Source organism: Canis lupus, chromosome 15 (genome assembly GCF_048164855.1).
Source record: "Canis lupus baileyi chromosome 15, mCanLup2.hap1, whole genome shotgun sequence".
In the NCBI taxonomy this organism is placed as follows: Eukaryota; Metazoa; Chordata; class Mammalia; order Carnivora; family Canidae; genus Canis; species Canis lupus.
Window position 1 is genome coordinate 15223845 of NC_132852.1, and position 23135 is coordinate 15246979.

The following is a 23135-nucleotide window of genomic DNA, read 5'->3' on the forward strand; positions in this document are numbered from 1 at the left end:
GACCAGACTCTGAGGAGCAAGGCTCTCGATTGCCTTTTATTTTTAATTATGAGCCACCTCCTCTTCTGCGCTCTTCCCGCAAAGTCTGGTCATCCTGGCAGGCAGACCCCTTCCGTTAGTCTCAGCAGGTCAGGTTCCAGATAACCTGTCAGTCCATCCCTTGTTTACATGCTGTGCTTTTCTAACAAGGACACAGCTCAACCGAACTTCAGCCTATCGCTTACCCAGCCAATCACACATGTAAAAAATGGTCTAAATCTTTAATCAGGACTGTCATTAATCATCAGCAGATTTTTTTTGGAAAAACAAAGACAGCAAGTATTGCCTTATCAGAGTAGGGCAGGCTCATTTACAAAGGGCTTCTCTTATTCCAGGTTCTACATTTTGTTTTATTTTAAACACCCAGGACGTCCCCGATGTCACACAGAGAAAAAACTAATCCTTTTACATGAAGATACTTCCTCTATTTATATTTGATTTTACAGCCTGGCCGCACGCCCCACACACTAACTAGGTAATGAATTACCAGTGGTCTCCCCACACGGCACAGAAGAGAACAGGTGCCGTCTGACACAGATTTCCCATGGCTATCACAAGTTGAACGCACATCCTGACTTCTGCGGAAGAAAGCAAAGATGGAATTCTATATTGACCCTAGCACCAGAAATTCATCATTTAGCTTGACACAAAAAATAAATTAGATTTCCGGAGATGAAAAGGCTGGGAGGATAGTCACAGAGGGCTAGAGACCAGATAGTAGGGAAAGATGCTTCCTTGGCCTGCGTCTTCTAGCTCTGTCGATGAAATTTACGGGGACAGATTGGTCTTCCTGCTATAAGGCAAGGTTCCCATAGGCCCCTGGTCTGATGGGCCACATGAGACTCGTGGGAAAGGCATGGAAATGCTTAGAAAGACAAAGAGGTGCTATTTTTTGACAAGAGAACCAAAATCTGCCAGAAATTGAGGCACTTGTGTTCCAGCCCTGACCTTGCCATTACTGGTGTGTGTCCTCGGGCTAGTCACTCAAACCCTCTGGTCTGCACTTTGATCATCTAGGAAAATAAGAGGTTTCAAAAAGATAACTTCTCAAGTGAGCTATGACCCTAGGAATCCTCCTGTAACAGGAAGGCTCATCATCTGCTTTATCTTTTTTGTAAGCTTCTGATCTTGTACACTGGGTTGTTTTTAAAAGTGAAATGCTTGAGGCGCCTGGGTGGTTCAGTAAGTTAAGTGGCCAACTCTTGATTTCAGCTCAGGTCATGATCTCAGGCTCCAGGGATCGAGCCCCATGTCCGTCCATCCGTCCATCCATCGGTCCAGCTCTGTATTCGGTGGAGAGTCTACATGAAGATTCTCTCTCCCTCTCCCTCTGCCCCTCCTGCCGCTTGCGCGTATGCACACATTCTCTCCAAAATAAATCTTTTTTAAAGTGAAATGCTAAAATCTTATAATTCTATAAACCTAAAATATGAAGCAGCTACCCTCAAGCTTGACAAAGGCACTTTCTAAAATCACCTATCATTACACCTTTGAGATGTGAGGTTGGGATCATCTTTAAAACCAGAACATCAGCCTCTAAATCAGTTCAGTACATGGAGAGTACTTAGAATATTACTGGCACCAGTGATGCTGCATAAATGTATGCAAGAGTCCCCCATGAAGTTGACAATGGTATGGTCATGTTCACGGCCAGTAACAGTAATCTTGAATTTTAACCTAAATAACTGATTTTTGGATCTTGGAATAATAACAGCAATGGTTACCATTTACTGAGCATATACTATATGCCAACCCATTAAAACCAGAGTTTTCTGAGTTTCTCGTGTAATTCCTATAACCCTAAAAAATAAGGACTTTAGTATTTCATATTATAGACAACAGGATAGGTAAAGGAATTGCTTAAAGACAATCTGCTAGTAAGTAGGAGAGCCAAGACTCTCACTCGGATCTCTCTGAAATGCCCAACTTCAGAAACCCTAACACCTGCTCTTTTCTTAGTCTAGAAAGCACTCAGTTATGATGGTCTTTTAACTGTTCTACTTACTGAGCCTTTCCCAACTCCTGTCTGTTTTGCATACCACTGACATATTAAATTTCCTAAAATACCACTTAAATCATGTTAATGTTCTGTTCTAGAGACTTCTAAACATCCCTGCTGGATTTAATAATAAAATCCTTGGCTGAGATGAGGGGGGCGGTGCGCTTCTGGTAATGACACAATAGGTAATTCAGACCTAACTCCCAAGGTGAATAACAAGAAAACCTATACAAAACATTTTTTTAAAAATCTGTTTAAAAGGATCAGGGAAGTAACAAGTAGGAGAGCAGGATCTGGGGGAAGAAAGAAACCCAGGAAGGTAAACCTGATGTTTGGAGCACTCTTACCCTAGCCTGGAGGCATCTGCCAATTCCAGGATAGAAGGCTGCAGGGCACAGAAGCTGAGCAAAGCTTCTGACACATTCGGGTGACCAGGAGGACAAGAATTGAAGATCAGGACCTAAACTAGGAATAGGGAGTCCTGGAAACCACACACTCACCCGCCACCACCCCCAAGCTTCGTTTGGGATAAAACTAAATGGAAATAGACTAACCTCAAAGACTGAAGTCGAGCTTTGAATCACCTCAATCCCTGATCAAATTAAAATAACCTGGAACTCCCAGAAGTAAATGTAATCATATCTTGAGGAAGATAACATTATCCTAGGATTTATATTATCTCTGGAATTTTTCATACACCAGCAATATAGCTGAGAACACAAGGATAAAAGGTGATGAAATAAAAAAAAATCAATGAAATATGAACAACAAAAACAGACCCACAGGGATTCAGACATGGGTCTTAAACAGACATAAGGGATACAGAGATACCAAAAGTTTTCGGACACAGCCTTTAACACAAGTATGCCTCACATGTTCAAGGAACTAAAAGACAAGATGGACAATGTTGGCAGAGAACTAGAAAGTAAAAAAAGAAATTCTAGAGCTAAAGGGCAAATAATTAAAATTAAGAACTCAAACGGTGGGTTTACTAATAGATCAGACACCCCGATAAAGAAATAGTAGAAAGAAGATAGGTCAGAAGGAAATAAACAGAATGAAGCACTTAGAGACAAAAGGTGGGAAACGTTAAAAAGAACATAAAATCCATAGCATTTTTTATTTTAGAGGTAAAAAGATCTAAAATATGGGCAGTCTGTAGTTCCACAAAGAGAAAGAATGAGGCAAGAGCGGTATTTGCAGACAGTGACCACATATTTAAATAATTTACTACAAACCCCAAACAGATAAATACAAATAAAACCACACTATAGTACATGTGCTGAAAACCAAAACCATAGCGAAAAATCTTAAAGATGGCTAGAGGGAAAAAAAGACAGGCATCACCTTCAAAGTACAAGTAACAAAAACCACAAGACCAGAGGCCTTATGGTTGCTACTCAACAGAAGCCATGGAAGACAGAAGACAGCAGAAAGGGCTTCGGTGTGAGTCTGTCGCCAACACTGACCACAGCAGCGTCCCATCCCATTTCTTCCGCAGCTGAGACATTTATTAGTTTTATCAGTAACCTTCGAGGGGTCTTGTCACCTAGTAGCCCTCCCTCCACAGCCATGCCCACCCCTCTGACCAACTGATGGAAATGCTGCCCTCCTAATAAAAGCTAGCTCCAACCTCTGTTCATGCATGAAAACTCTCACGTCTCTAACCAGCGGACCCTCTGCTTCTAGGGCAGGTCCTGTCTGCAGGACCCAGTCATCCGGTGTTACCCACAGATATTTATTAAACACATATTATGGGGCACCTGGGTGGCTCAGCCGTTGAGCATCTGCCTTTGGCTCAGGGCGTGATCCTGGAGTTCCGGGATCGAGCCCCACATCAGGCTCCCTGCATGGAGCCTGCTTCTCCCTCTGCCTACAACTCTGCCTCTCTCTCTGTGTCTCTCAAGAATAAATAAATAAAATCTTAAAAAAAAAAAAATAAACACATGTTACTGCAAGGGGCTCTGCTCAATGCGGAGGATTCAGAGATGTGTGAGACAGGATCACTACCCTCAAGGAATTCATAAGTGAACTGGGGGTATGAGACATTAATCCTATAAAGCTACCTAATAATACTATAATTATGATAATAAAAGACTGCACCAGGGACGGCAGAGGCAGTACACGATTAATTGCCAAGTGCATCAACTAGTTGGTGAGGAATACATAAATCACCATTGGATGGGTTTGTAAGGGAAAGCTTTGTGGCACAAGAAGACTTTATAGGATGGGCAGGAATAGTCCAGGTGCAGAGGGGGTGGCAAGGAAGCCAGGCAAAGGTGAAGGCAGAGCCAGGAACCTGGGAAGATGGGTCTCCTGATGTGGGCGGAGCAACTGACTTATGTGGGTGGAGCTTCGTGAGAGTCAGGAGCAGGGCAGCAGGTGAGCAGGGGAGCAGGGGAGCAGGTGCGCAGGTGGGCAGGCTGGTTGGTTACCAGAAATTGTCGCTAACCCACACTGTGGCCCTTGTCACTTAAATATAGTCATCCCCATCTTACAGAGGAGGGAAAGCATAGCTTGAAAAGGTGACTTCAGGAAGAGAAAAAAACATGTCCAATCCCCCAAGGCCCCAGAGAAGGGACCAAGGCTTCACGATCCCCCCCACCCCTCCAAATCGCCCAGCTTGTGTAGAGGCTACTGAAACCACTGGGTGTGAGCTGGAGACCGGCTGTGTGGCACTATGGTGACACAGGCAGCAGTCACACGGGGGCAAACACAGGCAAGGAGGTGAGCCAATGAGCTACTGCTCTGGTCCAGGCTGTGGCTCTTCCTGAACACGAGGGCATCTTTCCCCAAGTGCGAGCTCCGCTTGCATGATGTTCTCCACTCCTCACGCTGACCTCTGTACCCTTTTGGCCAAAGTTAAAAATTCCAGTTCAAAATTATGTGAATTGAGAGGAAGCTGGAGTTGAAAACTGAAAATCCTTGCCATCATCAGCCCCAACACCTCGCTCAAGCGCTTCCTAGGAATCAGACACTGGGCCAGGGGCTTTTTGTGCGTTATTTCATTTAATCTTCAAACCAGCTACATGAGGTATAGGATCTTATCTCCATTTTACAGATAAGAAAATGAAGCTGCTTACCAAGCTGGAGAACCATTAAGTGGTAAAGCTGGGATTCAAATCCGGATCCACCTGATTCCAAAGAAGACACCAAAAACCTCCAGTGTTGGGAAAACACTGGCTCGTGAAATCAATTTACGGTGCTTCAATCTTAATGTATGTGAACACAGAATACATACTATGGGAGTCCCCCAGATGAGAGTAAGGTTGTTTTATTAAGCTTTTTTTTTTTCAATTTTATATTATATTATCCTGGTACTATGGTCAAAAGGGTATAAAAAAGCATTTTCCTCAGCCAAACCATTCCCCAGGTGTGTGCACAGATGTGTGTGAGCCTGTGGGGGGCAGGGCAAGGGCGGGGAGGGTCATGGTGCAAAGTAGGAATTGGAAGAGAAGGATATGGCAAACCTTAGAACAGGAAGGACTCCTGGAAGACAGAAGTGAAAAGCATGAGAGAAGTTTAACAAGTGTGGGGCATGGAAACAACATGTTCAGAGCTCAGATAACAGGGCCCTGTATCTGAGGGTGGGGGTTTGAGACCCGCCCCCATTTGGCTGCACTTAATACTTCGCTGCCTCCGCTCTGCAAACTCTTGGGGCCCCGGAGGATGAAATCAATGGTTACTGGTCGTGAAATCAGGAAAACATTTTAACACTGAGATGAGTGCCAGAGAAAACATCCCTGTCCACATACATGTTACCTGCACTGATGCGAAACCAATTTCAAAAAGTTTTATTAAACTTCTGGAGAGTTAATTCGCAGTGGAAATCAATTGCGTGACATCCACTGTTGTTATCACTGATGCAATCCTCATTCCATGCACTTACTGTTATATTGAACTTTGAAAAGATGTGCATCGGGCTCATTAAATAATTTTAAGTCTCTAGCCCAGTTTTCCTCAAGGTTTTAAGAAACTCAACCATGAATTCTCCTACTACGTGGATTTTTCAAGAGCTCGACCTTGGGGCACCTGGGTGGCTCAGTCGGTTAAGCCTCTGCCTTCGGGTCAGGTCATGATCCCAGGGTCCTGGGATCGAGACCCCGTGTCCAGCTTCCTCTCCCTCTGCACCACCCCCACCAATCGTGCTCCCCCCCTCAAATAAATAAATAAAATCTAAGAAAAAAAAAAAAAGCTCAATTCTGAGTGATGAGGGCAGGACTGCCAGAACTGGCTGCCCTCAATGTATCACCACCCCTAATTATACTTTTCTATACTTTTCCATCCACCTATACTAGCACCCCCAAACTGCCTTGCTACATTATTACCCGAGGAATTAAAAAAAAAAAAAAGACTCCCTGGTCCCATCAAGACTCACTGAGTAAGAATTTCCAGGGCTTAGGAACCAGGAATTCTTTTTATTAACCCAGGGCAATTCAGATATGCAGCTAGCTACCTGTGGATATCACTGCCACTCAGTAAGTACCACCAGCTCAATGGCCTTCCAGATCCTCTATGTATGATAAACATCTCCAAATGAGTCATAGGAAAACGAGGACGCCCATGGCGAATAGATTTCATCATGAATAGAATATAAATACGTATGAAATTAAAATTCTAAAATGCCTTTAAATACCACGGAACAAGTTTCCCATACTGAGAATCATCCAAATTATAGTTTTGCATATTCCCTGTTCTACCCACAATTTTCTTATTGGACGTGTTTTCTATATCCTTTTAGAAGAGATTACCATAGCTACTTTACAAAAATTTCCCTGCCTCTGACCACAAACTAACTCTGGTCCCTGAAACAGTGTGATTTAGCCTCTGATAGGGACTTGCACTGCATCACTGCAACCGAAACTGACTTAGGGCCTCCACATGGGTGCTCGAAAGACACCAAAATACATCACCAGTTTTCCATAACTGTGGTGAGCCAACGGTCATTCTAGGAAACAGTTCTCGATGCGGCCTAAAGAGAACAGGAGTTCTCTCCATCCAGAGGGCAGGCCTTGAAAAAACACTGGACATGCTCTGTCGAGGCAGATACGTGCTCTTCAGACGTGGGGCCCAGAGCCCTGCCATCCATCCCTGCCCAACCAGCCCCGCTCCCCTGTCCCCTGTCCCCAGAGCGCCTACCTACCCCGTGGCCCTCTTCTCTGCCCAACACAGCTGCTCTAGCCCTTCCCCACTACAAATGGGTCTCACTTCCTCCCTCCTGCTGCCTCATGTGGGAAACCCTTGCCTGGGCCCACTAACCCCCAGGCCTGACTCTACCATGACACATTGCTGGTGTATCACCTCACCCGAGCCTTCAAATTTCTGCACATCTTTTTTTGCATCTCCCTCATCAGCTCCCACTGCTGATCTCAGATCTTTCCATCCTCACACTGCCCAACTCACTTCCACACTCGTCAATCCCCGCAAAGCGCAATCCCAGCAAAGCGTCTGGCCTCTCACTTCAGAGAGAGAAGCAGAAGCCACTGCCAGGCTCTTCTTTCTGAATTGCTGACTCCTTCCCCTCCTCAAACTCCTCCAGGCTTCCAGTGTTGGGTGGGCAATTAGATCCACGGGGGCTACACTGGGGAGAAAGGGCTAGCCTGGAAACAGCCAGCCACCGCTTCACAGCTGGTTCAAATGCCATCTCTGCCACAAAGCCGATCTTGACCATCTCAAAACGTCCCTTGAATTCCTAAAATACTGCCTCCAATATACATCCTATGTTCCCGCCAAGCCGGACACACCTGTGTTAACATTGTATGTTAATATGTACATCTGTGCGGTCTTGCATTTTGCATCCAGGAGGCACCCAATAAATATAGACCAGCCCGATCCAGCAATTCTGGACACGTCCTGTACCTGCACAGCCCAACAGCGGAGCCCCCAGCCACAGGTGGCTACTGAACACCTGAAATGTGGCTGGTGTGAAGGAGGAACCGTTTGCCCCCAAAGATGGACAGAGTTTCAAGGCCAGTTCTAGTTTTTCCAAATCATAGTGAGTGGTCAGGTGTCTGGTAAAGAAACAAAATATCTGCATAGGACACCCTTGTGGGGCTTTTGAAAAGGCCACCTGACATTGAAACTATTCTATTTCGAGAAAAGCCTGGGTTTTTTAGTGATTTTTATTGTTTTTGTGATTTTTAGATTTTTTTCTTTTTGCTTGTTTAGTTGTTCTTTTTTATTGGTTTGGGGGCTTTGTTTTGAGAAAACCCTGGTTTTAAAAGGCCAGACTCGCTCTGCAAGCTTAATCATCTTTTGGAAGGCAACCTGTTGGTAAGTAAGGGAGATTCTGTGTGAGAAATTCTTATCCCTGTTCAGACCTGCAAGCCCTTGAAAACACCACCAGCGGGTGGGTACAGAGCACCCAGAATCCCATGCTACATGATAATGATATGAGGAATAGCTGATGAGTATTAAATGCTCCACAGCGCCAAGCAAGTTCTCAGCTTGTTGTATTAGTTTACTCACTTGATTTACCACAATCCTGTAAGTAGATGCTACTAAATATCTCCATTTTAGAGATGAAGAGACAGAGATACGTAAGCTTGGTAACTTGCCCAAGGTCACAGAGCTACTGAGTGGTTGAGTTCACATTTAAACAGAAGGGGCAGGGCACCTGGGTGTCTCAGTGGTTGAGCATCTGCCTTCGGCTCAGGGAGTGATCCCGGGGTCCTGGGATCAAGTCCTGCGGGGAGCCTGCTTCTCCCTCTGCCTATGTCTCTGCCTCTCTCTGTTTCTCTCATGAATAAATAAATAAAATCTTTAAATAAATAAATAGATAAATAAATAAAATAGGTCTTAGGCCTTTACTTGGTCTTTTGACCACAAAGTCAAATTGGGGTCCACATAAAGAGGCGTGGAAGGCCCAGCACCTCCCAGTCTGACGCAGTGTCCACACTGGGAGCCTGGGCTGACGGGGCTCCAAGCCAGGGCAGAGAGAGGCCGGTGGCCAGCAAGCACTGCTCCAGGGACACTGCATAGAAAGCAGCTTCCCTGGGGATGCCCGGGTGGCTCAGTGGTTGAGCAGGTGTCTTTGGCTCAGGTTGTGATCCTGGGATCCAGGATCGAGTCCCACATCGGGCTCCCTGCATGAAGCCTGCTTCTCCCTCTGCCTGTGTCTCAGCCTCTCTTTCTCTCTCTCTGTCTCTCATGAATAAATACATAAAATCGAAAGAAAAGAAGAAAAGAAAAGAAAAGAAAAGAAAAGAAAAGAAAAGAAAAGAAAAGAAAAGAAGCAAAAGCAGCTTCCCAACCTCCAATACCCCTCACCACCCCCCACTACTCCATACTTCCTGCCCCTGTCAGTACCTTCCTGGCTGGTGGAATCAGCAAGACATACTGCATATCCTGTCCAGCCAGAGCTTTATTTTTGTCATTTGTACCAGGACAACAGTATTTCCCCACTCCCAAATAAAACTATTTTTCTACTTTTCACCCCTCCACCTGCATCTCCACTTTAAGAAAGCAACAGGAGAGAACCAGGTTTGTTGTTTGTCACTGGGGGTATTTTACAGTTGTTTGATTTTAGTTTCTGCTTCTGCCATAAGGCAGGGTCACCTGGCCCAGAGCACAGGCCATCTGGGTCTTGGGGGGTAGGGGGGTGGAAGAAAATGTGCCCTGCCCAGCCTATTTTTTTTCCCTTTTCCTTTTTTTTAAAATTTAAATCAATTAATTAACATATAGTATATCAGTAGTTTCAGAGGTAGAGGTCAGCCCTTCATCAGTTGCATACAACACCCAGGGCTCATTCCATCATGTGCCCTCCTTAATGCCTGTCACCCAGAGGCCCCAACTCCTACCTCCGTCCCCTCAGTTTATTTCCTAGACTTGAGTCTCTGATGGTTTGCCTCCCTCTCTGATTTTTTTTCCATCTCTGATTTTATCTTATTTTACTTTTCCTTCCCTTCCCCTATGTTGATCTTAAATTTCACATATGAGTGATTCTTGATGAGCCCCAAGAACTATTTCAGGAGCACACATGAGACCCATAGACAGCTGTCACTCTATCACCTCAATGTACGCCTCACACGAACATTTGTGTAGGGTACTGAAAAACACTCAGATGGTAAGCATTTGGGGTGCTTGTCGATTTCCATCCCGCCAATGTGTATGAAGAGCAAGCACAGGCCATGAGGGCATTTTGCTTCTCCCTCATTTTTAGTAGCAGGACCTCTAACGAGTGCCGAACCTCATGCCTGCAAACGCCACGCCAACCTGCATGCATCTGTACGTCCCTCGGCACCAACTCACCTCCCTCTTGCAACTAAGGGCCAGTTTCAAATCTACCCTTCCCCAAAAGCTTTTCCTGACCAATGCAGTGACTATGACCACAACAGTCATCCCGCTTATATGGATATAACAGCCCCAAGAAATAGGTGGATGTTAATTGATCTCACCTGACTCTTACTTATTAGCTAATTAAGTTGACCCGGAACTTCCTAATAAGCGATTGTGATCTCACAGGGCCTAGCACCATCCTTATTTGTCACTGAATAGCACAGTGGCCACGATGCAGGGCTGACAGGCTCCATGACTCAGGGACAGAATGGTCACCCAACCAGCAGGGTGGAGACCAGGGAAAGCCTTGGAAGCTCCTGTGTCCCAAGGAGCTAGACCCACATCCTTATCACCATGTCCTATATGAGACTAGGACTGGGGAGTTGTGACCCTAAGAATTCTAACCTGCTGTTGCCCTAAAAGCTCAGAAATCTCTTAGTAGCCTCCTCCACTTTCTCCACACAGGTCTAGGAGTATTTCCCCTCGGCAACCCCAGCCACTCCCGGGGCACTGCTTCAGGTACCAAATGCAGAGGGTAGCAGAACCCCAGCTCCTTATGCCTCACTGTTCTCATCTGCCAAATGGGGATAACTTCCTAAGAGTCTGTGGTAGGATTAATCAGATGTGTAAAGTGCCTCATCTACTATCTGGTCAACAGTGGATCTTGAATAATTAATAGTTTCCACAGTCACAAATTTTTGGTCAAGGATATTTGATGGAGCAGGATTTACAACAGCAAAAAATATAAATTGATCCAAACACCAGACAGGAGGGAGATGGTTAAGTAACAGGCGGTAGACTCAAATAATGAAAAACTGTGATTCTAGAAGAGTATCTCATTTGTATGGGAAATCGACCAGAATACACGTTAATATAGAGCTAATATATGTAAGTATATAGCCTATGTATTTTTGTATGTTCCATATATGTAATATATAAGTTAATACAGTTCGGAATATAATACAAGTGAATAAGTGTGTGTGGGGGGGAAGCCAGGTGTGGAGGTCATTTTTTTTTTCAACTATCAGGGCAACAGGCCTCTAGGATGCGCTGGGCCCCGGGCAGCGCCCCCACAGCTGCTGAGTCAGGGTCCTGGCACAGGGTGCAGAGCTCACCCTGCACACGCACCCCAGCTGCCCCCCACGGAGGCTGGCACGGAACTGACAACGCACACCAACACACGGCTGTTTGGCCTGGAACCGGGCACCCAGGGGACAGGGGAGGACCCCAACCTCAGTGGCACCAGACCAGGTGAAGAGGTTTGCTCAACAGTGAGTAAAAAGCTGCCATACATTATAGCACAGGGTGTCTTGAGGGGTACAGTCCCGTGAGGAATCGTAGTCACATCCTAACAAGTGCCAGCCTGCGTTCGCACCAAGTCCAGAGGTTTCCAACAGCCCTGCTGGCAGCAGAGTGCTCTAACTTCAGGTCACAGAGTAAGTATAATATGGCAATAAAGAACATTCTTCTAGAAACGATGGAGTTTCCTTCTATCCTTCCTCCTCCCTCCCTCCCTTCATGGAGGATTTAATCCAAAAGCCCATTAGGTGGAACAGAACAGAGCCAATGTACTGTTTTGCACAGTGTTGCCCCAAAAGCCAGGTCCACCCTGAACCTGTGAATATAACCTTATTTGGAAATAGGGTCTTTTCAGATATAATCAAGTTAAAATGAGGTCATACTCGGTGGTCAGGATGGACCCTAAATCCAACACGAGTGGTATCCTTATAAGAGGACAGAAATCTGGACACACACACATATAAGAGAAGGCCATATGAAGACAGAGACCGGGATTCGGGGGAGATATCTAGAAGCCAAGGGACGCCAAGGACTACAGCCACTGCCAACAGGAGGAGAGCCGCATGGAGCAGATTCCCCCTTAGAGCCCCCAGAAGAAACCAACCCTGCCAACACCCTGAGATTTCAGACTTCCAGCCTCCAGAACTGTGATCACCCAGTTTGTGGTACTCTGTGATGGCAGCCCTAACAATCTGCAAATAGCAGACATTTGGGGAGCAGAGCAGAAGCATGCTAGTGTGGGGTGCTGGCATAAAGAGGGTGTCCCCTTGGGTGGGAGAAAGCAGCGGTATGTAGCGTGGGGAGGACTGCAGCCCATGTGGCGCAGTGAGGATAGATGCTGGGGGAGGCAGGAGCCAAGAGTGGGGTGTCAGGGCACAAGTGGAGTGGCTAGGCTCCTGTCCAGGGGCAGCCATCCCATCTGGGGTGCAGGAGCCCCAAGAATGAGGTGGGGAGGGCAACCTCACCACCTTGGGGAGGCTGGAGATTGGAGACATAGAGGAACTGAGTCAATGAATTAATACATTAAGGATAATGAGAGCCAGGCTCCTCACTTTTGGAGAAGGAAGTTCAAACAAAGAAAGAAATCTAGAATAACCCTGGGCCTCGGTACAGAATAAGGACTGAGTTCATAGCTCATCATCTATCTCGATACAGAAATACATGCAGATGTAAAAATACATGTATGTGTACTGTGCACAGATTCCCCACCCACTATGAGGGTCTGGGGACAGCAACAGGCCACTGGTGATGGGTACACATCATGCCCGAATCTTAGTTTCCTTTTGTTTTTTTAAAAAGATTTTTAAATATTATATTTCATATATATTCAATTATATATAAAATTCATATATATAAAATTTCATATATATTTAATTATATATAAATTATATATAAAATATATAATTGAATATATAAAATCATATTCAATAGAAACTCCATCATTTCTATTTTTAAATACTTATTCATGAAAGACACAGAGAGAGAGGCAGACATAAGCAGAGGGAGAAGCAGGTTCCATGCAGGAGACGTGGGACTCGATCCCAGGACCCCGGGATCACGCCCTGAGCCAAAGGCAGACACTCAACCCCTGAGCCACCCAAACATCCCAAATCTTAGTTTCTAAACACCATTCTCCACTAAAAGGAATCAGGGCTTTGTGGGAAAATGGCTGGTGGCAGGTCTAGGGCAGGGAAAGCAAAAGATAAGCCTGAGCCATTTTAAGGGGGATCAGAAGTACAGAACTGGGGACCCAGCAAGAGGACCCAGCAGCTCACACGAAGGGGCTCCGTCTAGCCAAATCTGGGACAATCTGAACACCGGAATAAGGACAAAAGGGTCTTTTTTTTTTTTTTTTTTTTTTTTTTTTTGTAGTAAATATTCACTATTTTTAATAGTATTTTCTCTTTGGCTCAAGAGTTAATTATACTGGACAAAAGGGTCTTAAGGTCTGGGCTCAAGAAAGGCCCACGCGACTGAGGACTGAGGGCTTTGCTTCTCATTTCTCACTGACGATTCCTCAACTTGCAGGATTCCGGGAGCCTGGACAGCCTTCAGCTCTGCTTGCTCTAACCTGGAGGAACGTCTCAGGAACCACTGTGGCCTTAAGTTGTGAGCGGAGCCCACATTTCCAAGAGAGTGACTGTCACACGGTGGGAATAGGAAGTGCGACCCCATGGGTCAGGAGCAATCCCAGCCCTCATTGGGGCCGGTGCCCGGCAGCCCTTCTGTGCTCTCTGCACCCCTGTCCCCCATCTGGTAGCTACCCTGCAGCCAGAACAGCCCCGGGAAAGGACAGATAGTCTCTTTCAGTCCCCTTGGGTGCCACAAGCACTGGCTCCAGCTTCATCTCCCTCTACTACCCTCACTCCCCAAACTCCAGCCAGCGGGTCTGCCCCAAGGCCTCCCCCCACCTTGTCCCCTTTCACTGCCTGACCTCACATTCCTCCCCTCCTAGCTCTAAGGCCACTTCCTCTGTGAGCCTCCTTAGTGTCTCTGGGCGGGGCCAGGCCAGGCCCTCACATCTGTCTGCCCCCTCTGAAGACCATCTCCATGCGGCCCAAAAGCATTTCTGCTGGCTCACCTCTGTGTCCCCAGGTCCTGGAGCATGGCAAGGGCTGAGGCTTAATAAATAAACCATGGGCTTTCTACGTATGCCAGGCATCAATGATGATGACAGAGGGAACACAGATGGGCTTGCGAACTAGTCAAAGAAGGCGGATACACAAGGAATTAGAGTAAGGGGAGCGATGATTTGCCATAATAAAAAAAGGGATATATAAATGCTGTGGGGAATCCCATCTAAGGAAGCACAGGGGCAGACCATTTAAAAAATCATTTCCTATAAACAATGCTCTAAGTCATCTTAGGGTTTCAAGATATAATGTGGAACCTGTATAGAGGGCAGCTCACTAGAAACATACGGATGCCCATCAGCACCACGTTGCCCGTTACCGAGAGCGCAGAGATGGTCAGCACGGTGACCAAAATCATCCATTGTCCAAAATGGAACACTTCTAAGTGTGAATGGGGCCTTATTAATAGTCATCCCTTGCCTGTGCACAGAGGTGAAGAGGGACTGTCCCTGGAAAAAAAAAAAAACAGGATGTGGTGATGTTCTGGTTATGGGAGATAGTTGCTCTTTTATTCAAAATCCTTGGACCAGGTATGTATGTTTGAAAATGCAGCCAGTGGGGGGATATTAGAGAGACAATATGGTGCACCTACCATACGAACAAGAATGTCCCCAGCAATATCCAGAGCAGGACCCCTAATGCAACACAGCGATATTTCTGCAGTTAAAATGTGAACACTCACACTGATCGGGATTAGCAAAAGCTCCGAAGAGCTTCACGCCAATTCAGGGCAGATCATACTGCCAAATGAGTCATGATAAAAAAAACTTCAGTTTTCAGAGCTTTTTGGATTGCAAATAAGAGATATGGGATCTGTAATTAATCTCAAGTTATTTCTACCCTTGGAATATATTAGTGTTCCCATATTATACAAGGAAATCATCTTCTTCCTTAAACTGTACTTTCATTATAAATTAATCTGGCACATACTACGCTTAAATTAGTGAATAATAATAGCACAGTTTTAGTCCCGAAATGGAAAAGTTTAATGTAAACTTCTTTTGCACATTAAAAAGTAGGGAAATACTTCTGCTGAATATTTTTATAAAATCTAAAATCATAAGTAGCCATTTAAAAAGGATTATTAAAATTTTTTTTAAATATATAAATAAAAAGGATTATTGCATTTATGGTAGATCTAGCCGGCAATATGGATAGATCTTCATTTTACCTATCTAATATATAAAATATTTATTTATAAAATAAGAAAAACCTTAAGATGCAAAATGTCTTTCAAATATCTTCCCTAGGCTTCCCTTATAATGACATCTGTAGTGACATTGTTCCTTCTTGTATAACATTTTAAATATTTCATTTCCAAAATTAAATGTATTACAGAAAATACTTTGATGCGTATCAAGTGAGAACAAGTTTATTGGTTTTATTATGGTTTGTGTGGTATGCATGAGAACTGCATGAGCCATGGAGATGAGTACAGGAACCCCCCTCCCATTTCCTAGAAGCCCTACTGCTCTGTGGCAAAACCATCGTGGGAACCAAAAAGACTGAATACTTACTTGTAGTGGCACAAATGCACATTTATTCAAAGAATTGTCTGGAAAGTTTACCTGTTCCATTGTTTTTAGTTACTTAATATAATTTTGAATGAAAGAGCACAGCTATCATTGCGACGTGAGAAGTGCAATGCACACTGCATGGTTCAGATCCTGTGGGACATGGGCAGAAATTCAGTTCAAAGGTCCTGGGGCACACAATTTCTCCTATGTGAAGTGTAAAGGAAGAAAACACACTAAGGCTAATGATGGTCAAGGTGAAGAGCCCCCAGAGACCTTCCAACCATAAAGGTCAAAGCAGTTTACATTTACTGACTTGAACTGTTTATAAATATACGAGTTAAAAAGTCAACACTTAAAAAAAATAAAAAGTCAAAACTTGCCTCCAAGAAAAAAAAAAAGCTATCCGATTCTTCACTAGATAATGATGGTGGTAGGGATGGATGGCAAAGACTACTTATAAGAGCACCCATGATGCACCTGGTATTAAACTCTATGCTTTATATACATTATCTCATTAACCCTCACAGCAAGCCTAGGGGGTAGGCGCTGTCATCACCACTATTCTAGAAGAAGCGGTGGCTTAGTCCTTGCCAGAGCGGATTCCCCACCACTGAGCTCCGTTATCATGAGAACCAAGTGTCCAAAAATAGGCTCTCAACCTGGAAAGGTCAGTACTCATCTCCATGTGCCCTCTGGGTCCTAAAACATAAATGCTAGAAAGCTGGTGTGTTTCCCAAGCTTCACTTGAACGGGCTGCCAGGTCTGACAGTCGCCTCCCTGAGTCAGAAACATTTCAGGAACAGGAGCCTTAGCGCCGGTCACCTAGGGCTGCAGGTCAGAAAGAAAACAGAGCCAGAATGGTAGCATTTCCCGACACTTTCTGTTTCATTTGGTGTCTGTTCTCAGGGAGGTACAATGAAGGATACAAACCACCCACAAACAAGGATGGAACAAGAAGATAAGTGAGCTGTCTGGGGCTTTTCTAAAAGAGGAAGTATTTTGACCCTGAATGACCCCTGGGCTACACTGCTGAAAACATTTTTGTTGGGGTGTGTGTGTGTGTGTGTGTGTGAGAGAGAGAGAGAGAGAGAGAGAGATCTATTGCACCGGATTCAGCAGCAAAGATAAACAGGGGTTTAAAATCTGAAGTCCCTAAACAAAACTTTATAGCCCCTTCCTCCCCCCCACCCCCTCCCCGCACCTGACACTGTCCATCAGGTGCTGCTGGCAACCAGGTGATGACAAAGAGGCAAGAAGAGGGGTCATATGGGTACAAGATTTAATGCTGCCCACTACCAACTTCCCCCCACCCTGGCTTTTTTCTTCTTCTTTTTTTTTAGCCTGCAGCCTGCAGAAGGGAGAACTGGGGAAAAGCCTAGTGCTTCTTTCCTAAAAATGACTGCTTCGGAATTGCACAGCTTCATTAGGAATGTACAGACCAAGGCTTTGGGTTCAGGAAAACCATTCTGCACCTATTCTATCCGATGCATCAAGAACGAGGGTCAAGGACATTATATCCAGACCGTAGGGACTCATCACAGGATGACTCTGTTCATTCTCTCCCACCGGCTGCCCGGAGCTAACAGAGTGGAAAAGGCAGCCGTGTGCGATATGGAATCTGGTTGATCTGCCTCGTTCCAAACTCTGGCTCTGTCTGCTTATGAGCTGTGTGACCTTGGGCGGGTTACTCACCCTATCTGTTCTCACAGGCCTTTGCAAGGCTTAGGTGAGGAAACACGTAAAACATCTAGAACAGCTCTTTCTATCTCACGTGGGTTATAGTATAAAAAGGAACAAACTCTCCAGAGAGCAGCGTGGCCACGGGGACCAGAAAGTTTCAACAGCATCCTTTGACCCAGTCGTGTCATGTCCAGGAACGCTTCCCAAGCAGCTTTAACAATTGTGTGTGAAACGATTTTTTTTCTTAAAAAAAAAAAAAAAAAAGTAATAATAATCTACAATCATTGTGAAATCTGTTACAGATGCAAAGGTAATATTCTTTCTCACAAAAAAAAAAAAACAGATAAGAATGTTGTATGCAGCTGCACGGATAAATGACTCCCCAGATACATCTAAATTATGAAAATCTAAGAGCAGTTTTAAATCCATCACCTTTTCCGAGTATTTTCTAGAAGAATTCATAGTAGGCAATAAAGACCTAAAAGCGCAGAAATCACGCTGTGACTGCTGGGTGTGCTTGGGCCCAGACCCCAGTACCTAGATGGCATGGAGTCTGCAATTCAGCAAAGCAAGAATCATGGACAGATTTCAAAGCATATGGACTCAGGCTCATACTGCATGTTCAAACCTTCTTTCCATATGGAAAACAGGAAAACAAGCGACCCTAATTTTCCCTTAATCAGCATGTCCTCTGAGCACTGCCTTTGCAGCACAGAAGTAAAGCACGCTGAAAGGCACGGCTTCTTTGGGGAGTTAATGAAGAGTTCACTTAAGACTGTCCCTCCTTCCCTGAATAGGCTGGTGTCCCTGGAGCCACCCATCTAACTCAGCAGAACGAAGGCTGGGAAAAGACACTTTGGTCCTTAACTTGGCCCAGGAAAGTAGGGGAGACAGTGCACGTCAGAAACGTGTGGACAACAGAGCGGGTCAGTGTGCCACACAGGCACCTGTCAACCCCTTCCAGGGCCACACTGGTGTCCTTCTCTCTCCCTGTTGCAGCAGAACGTGCTGGAGAGCTCAGGTTGGGGGGTCAAGCACACCTGGATTCAAACCTCGGCACTCACAACCTGTAACTTCTCCACATCCTCTACTACAGCACTTGGCCGAGCTCCCCTGAGGAAGAGCTGCGTAAGGAGGAAGACCATGGGATGACTGCTTCTGTCTCCTCTAAGACTTCCCCAAAGAAGATCTAAAATGTGGAGCCAGGCCTCCATCTAATACCAGAATGGACAAAGGCAGATTCTCTCACAAGGAGCAGGAGGGTAGCCAGGGTCCATCTTCTAGAACACTAGTGTGGTCTCCGCCCTGCAGGGTGGCGGCCAGGTTAATCTTCCAAACCATCAGATCACCTGGCGCAGAGTCCTCCAGCAGCTCTGCAAGGCCCCCTGAACAAAATCTGAGCCACAACTCAGCCTGTCCCACTCTCTGGACTTCATATCCCACCGACTGTTCCCAAAGCTTGAACAGTACTTGAAAACAGGCATATCTCTGTATATACAAAGTTCCTGTGAGCAGGAATCTCCTCCTATTCATCTTTAAACCTCCCCAGGCATCAAGCACAGTGCCCTGCAAATAACAGTATGTGGTAATTATTTATTGATAAGTGTTGGAGAAGGTCATGGAAAAGAAAGAACCGCCAGCTGAACTGGGAGCTGGACCCCAGCAATGTGAGGCTCCTTGCCTCGTCCCCCTGCCCTTGGAATAGGAGTTCTCCTTGCCTTTCCTGCTCCCAGAAGCCCTTCCAAGGACACAGCCGTGAGATAGTGATGTGATGTTGAGAACACCTGCATGGTCTATGTGACTGAACCGAGGTAAGGCCTCTCTATATAAACTTCTAAGGCTTGATGGGCAGGTGCAGAGATCCAATCGTCTTGCTGCCTCCAAGACAACCCTCCTATGCAAGTTCCCTTTGCTTATTAAAACTGCCACATGCCAACCTGGAGCAGCCTGCCTGGAGTGTATAGGGGCCAATTTCAGATTATACCAGGGAAGCTCCCAAGAGGGCTGCAAGCAAGTGATAAGAAAGTGGATGGATCCCTCCTGCAGAACCCGTAGTGGGGGCAGGGGACAGGGAGGGAAAAGCAGATGACATGAACTATATACATTGTGATGGAAAAAACGTACTATGAATCAGTGATAAACAAGCCAGAGGAGTGGGGGGAATGATTACAAAAAGCATGCAACCCAAAAAAGAACAATTTTACTCTTTTCATGACACGATGAATCCCAGAGGAATTGAGCTTAGGATGTTAATGAATTTCTGACAGTTGATTCAACTTTTCATTCAAAAAGCCTTACTGAAAAAAATTAAAATTAAAAAAATAAAAAAACAAAAACAAAAAGCCTTACTGAGCCAGGTACTGTAAAGAGCCCTCTGTGCCAAGCACAATGACAAGACTTTGGGGCAGGGGGCGGGATACAAAGGAGAGGAGGCCAAGATCTCTACCCTCAGAGCTGACGCTGCAGTGATGGGCCGAGGCACATGAGCAACCAACTCCAAAATGAGGTATCTTGTCCTGAAGGTAACATAGAGAAACCAACTGAGGATGGGAGAACCTGAGATGATGCACTTCAGGATCTGCCCCAGCCCGTGATAACCAAATGGGGCATTCAGCACCACTGGTTTGCGGGTCATTCTCCACATCAGACTCACCTGCCCCCAACACCCCTGCATCAGCCTCACAATAATGTGACCTGAGTGAACACTGCTGCCAAGGTATTTGGGGGGGGGGGGGGGGGGAGAGGTTACTGTATTGTGTAAATGCCCAGAAGAGCTAACTCTGGAAGACTGCAAAGAATTGGGGGTGGGGTGGGGTGGAGGGGTGAGGGATCCCCAGGTGAAAAGCAAGGAAAAACATTCCAGACAAAAGAAAGAATGGCAAAGGGCAAGAGAGAGGAGGTATGCAAGGTATGTCTGAACCATCAGTAAGAGGGAGAAGCTGTGCCCCAGGGAAAGGGTAGAAGAGGCGGAGAAACAGCTGGAAGGCTCGTCCAAGGCTGGCTAATAAACAGAGAGGCATTGGTCCTTGCACCTTAACAGGTCCCTGTTGACTGACCAGGCGAAACACCCCGATACACCCCAAGGCACATGCAAACGTGGCTGATGTGCTTTCCACCTGCCATCTGGTCCTGTTCCTTACCGGGCAACACAGCACATGGGTCCTATTAGCTCTAAGGTACCACAGATGGGCCCATGTCTGGACAGGAAATCACAAACGGAGAACTAGGTCAATCATTACAATTTAGCGCAACCAAGACTTATCGAGTATTGGTACGGGAAAGTCATTTTGCTGAGCCCTGAGAAACACATGACAGTACTCCAAAATGTATCAGCGGAGTCGAGAAGGCAGCCGTTAATAATAGATGTAGAATGTGATATATTGTCATCGAACCCAGAAAAACCTAGGGCCTTTGGAAAGGGTCTTCAAACTTTATCCCTACAATGAAGTGGAGAGCCCAGCAAATGCCCATGATCTGCTATCAAGGGAGCCAGTCAACCAGGCCGACACGGCCTCCACCCCTGATGAGGGTGCCGGTTTGACTTCAGTCATGCTGAGGGAATGCACATGGGAAGGAGGCTCAACGTGGTGCAGCCCACCTCACCAGGTTCCTCTGCGCTTCCCGAGTCCCTGTAGTTTAGGCTTGACCCTAAGGATCCATGAACCAGCCCTTCCATGTCCTTCCATAGGCATACTCAGGGAATGTGAGCAAGCTGACCTCATGCCTGGGCAGGGAGGAGCCTCCTAACCCAACAGCCAGTGTCACTCCCGAGGGGACAGCGAGATCCCCATCACTCTTTAAGCCAACAGGACACCCTGGCCTGAAAACTTCTGCTGTGCTAACACATGGTTTCGGGGCACCCTGCCAACCATTCTCGTGGTTCTCTAAGTTACGCTTGCATCCGTATTAAGGACAACCATCCACTGTAAACCTGTTCATCACTCTCTTTATAAACCAGATCAAAAAAAAACAAGAGAAAGCGCAAATAAATATTTTGGAACACCTGGGTGGCTCAGCGGTTGAGCGTCTGCCTTCGGCCCAGGGCATGATCCCGGAGACCCAGGATCGAATCCCACATTAGGTTCCCTGCATGGAGCCTGCTTCTCCCTCTGCCTGTGTCTCTGCCTCTCTCTCTCTCTCTCTCTCTCTCTCTGGGTCTCTCATGAATAAATACAATCTTTAAAAAATGTATTTTCATACCTGTGCATTACTTGCTCTTAGGAACACATGAAAGCACCTCAAAGGCAGGCCTGGTTATCATCAAAAGCACAATCCGGTCCTTTCTGCAACGCTCATCACATGTCAGAACGACGAATGCACATGCTCTTACATCTCCTCACAGCTCTTCCGGACCCGGCCGGCCAGCAGTTATTATCTAGCACTTTCTAAAATGTAAGGAGAAAACATTCCAAAGCCTCAATCAGCTCCCCCCTCAACCACCACCCCACGCCCCCGCCCAGAAAACTTGCTCTATGCTCAAAACCAAGTCCTTCCTTATTGGGAAACACAGGGCCACATGCCTTGAGGTAGCTGTGCTCACCCGGGCTGACCCTGTCCCTCCCATGATCCATCTGCTCCTGCCACACCAGACAACTCTCCACGCACCAAGAGCGCAAGGGGTCTTCGGCTCGGTCTGCCTTTGCTCTTGCTGTACTTTCCCACCACAGACGCCCCGCCCCACTCCTCCATTTGCCACCAGCTGACACCGCCATCCTCCCACTGGCAGGTGGGAAATCTGTGGTGAAGCACACCCCATTTCTCTGGGCAAAGACACAGGTCCTTTTGCTTGCTGTGCTTTTATTAAGTACACATTTCACTCTTTTTGTTATGACAGATGGTTATCTACTGCCTGTCTCTCTAAGTAAATGATAAGCTCTTTGAGAACATCAAATTGTCAACGTTACATCTCCACAGCACCAGGCTTCACACACACGGGTTCAAAAATGTCTTTTGAAGGCATTAATTCTCCTGAGAGTTTCTTCCCCTTTTTTTTTTTTTTTAAGATTTTTATGTATTTTTCCTGAGAGACACAGAGAGAGGGGCAGAGACATAGGCAGAGGGAAAAGCAGGCTCCCTGGGGGGAGCCCGAAGTGGGACTTGATCCCAGGACCCCGGGATCATGACCTGAGCTGAAGGCAGATGCTCAACCAGGGAGCCATCCAGGTGCCCCTCTCCTGAGAGTTTCATTTAAACTATGTGCTTGCAGAAAGGAGTCTTCAACTTAATTTCATCATGATCCTATTTGTTTCATAATACCTAAGGTGAATTTTGAGGGCTTTAAAAAAAAAAGCCTGGGCCCCAAACCTGAAGGGAACATTAATTAACCTTATGTCAGAGACATTATGGATCTCCTTCCCAGTTTTTCACAAAGCATCCCCAGTTAGAATCCATATGTCATCTTGCCAGGCTGTATGATTTAATAAAGACCCACTCTGCAAAAGGATCGAATGAAGTGAAAAATTTGAGCACAACATCAAAGCAAACCAACGATAAATTTGCTACTGTGCATTTGTGATATTTCACTGAATTTCCTCATCTCCTGTTGCTCTCATGAGAACAAATAAATGCCTCCTCATTTGGTCGATAATTCAGAATAAACACACAAATGCTTTCATTTTACTTTACAGATCTGTTATTACAGCAATAAATTTGTTTTCATCCACACAAGTAGTAGTATTAAACCATGACTGG

The 23135-nt window shown here is 45.8% G+C and overlaps 1 protein-coding gene across 7 annotated transcripts in view; it reads right to left on the bottom strand.

Moving 5' to 3' along the window:
• IRF2 (interferon regulatory factor 2) overlaps nucleotides 1–23135 on the bottom strand; it is a 79763-nt gene that overhangs the window by 42651 nt on the left and 13977 nt on the right. The window contains exon 2 of one of the 7 annotated variants that reach the window (XM_072775933.1): nucleotides 21645–21829. The exons of the other annotated variants lie outside the window; for them this stretch is intronic. The gene's annotated coding sequence lies outside the window, so the exon portion shown is untranslated. The remainder of the gene's footprint in view (nucleotides 1–21644; nucleotides 21830–23135) is intronic. 7 annotated transcript variants of the gene reach the window in all.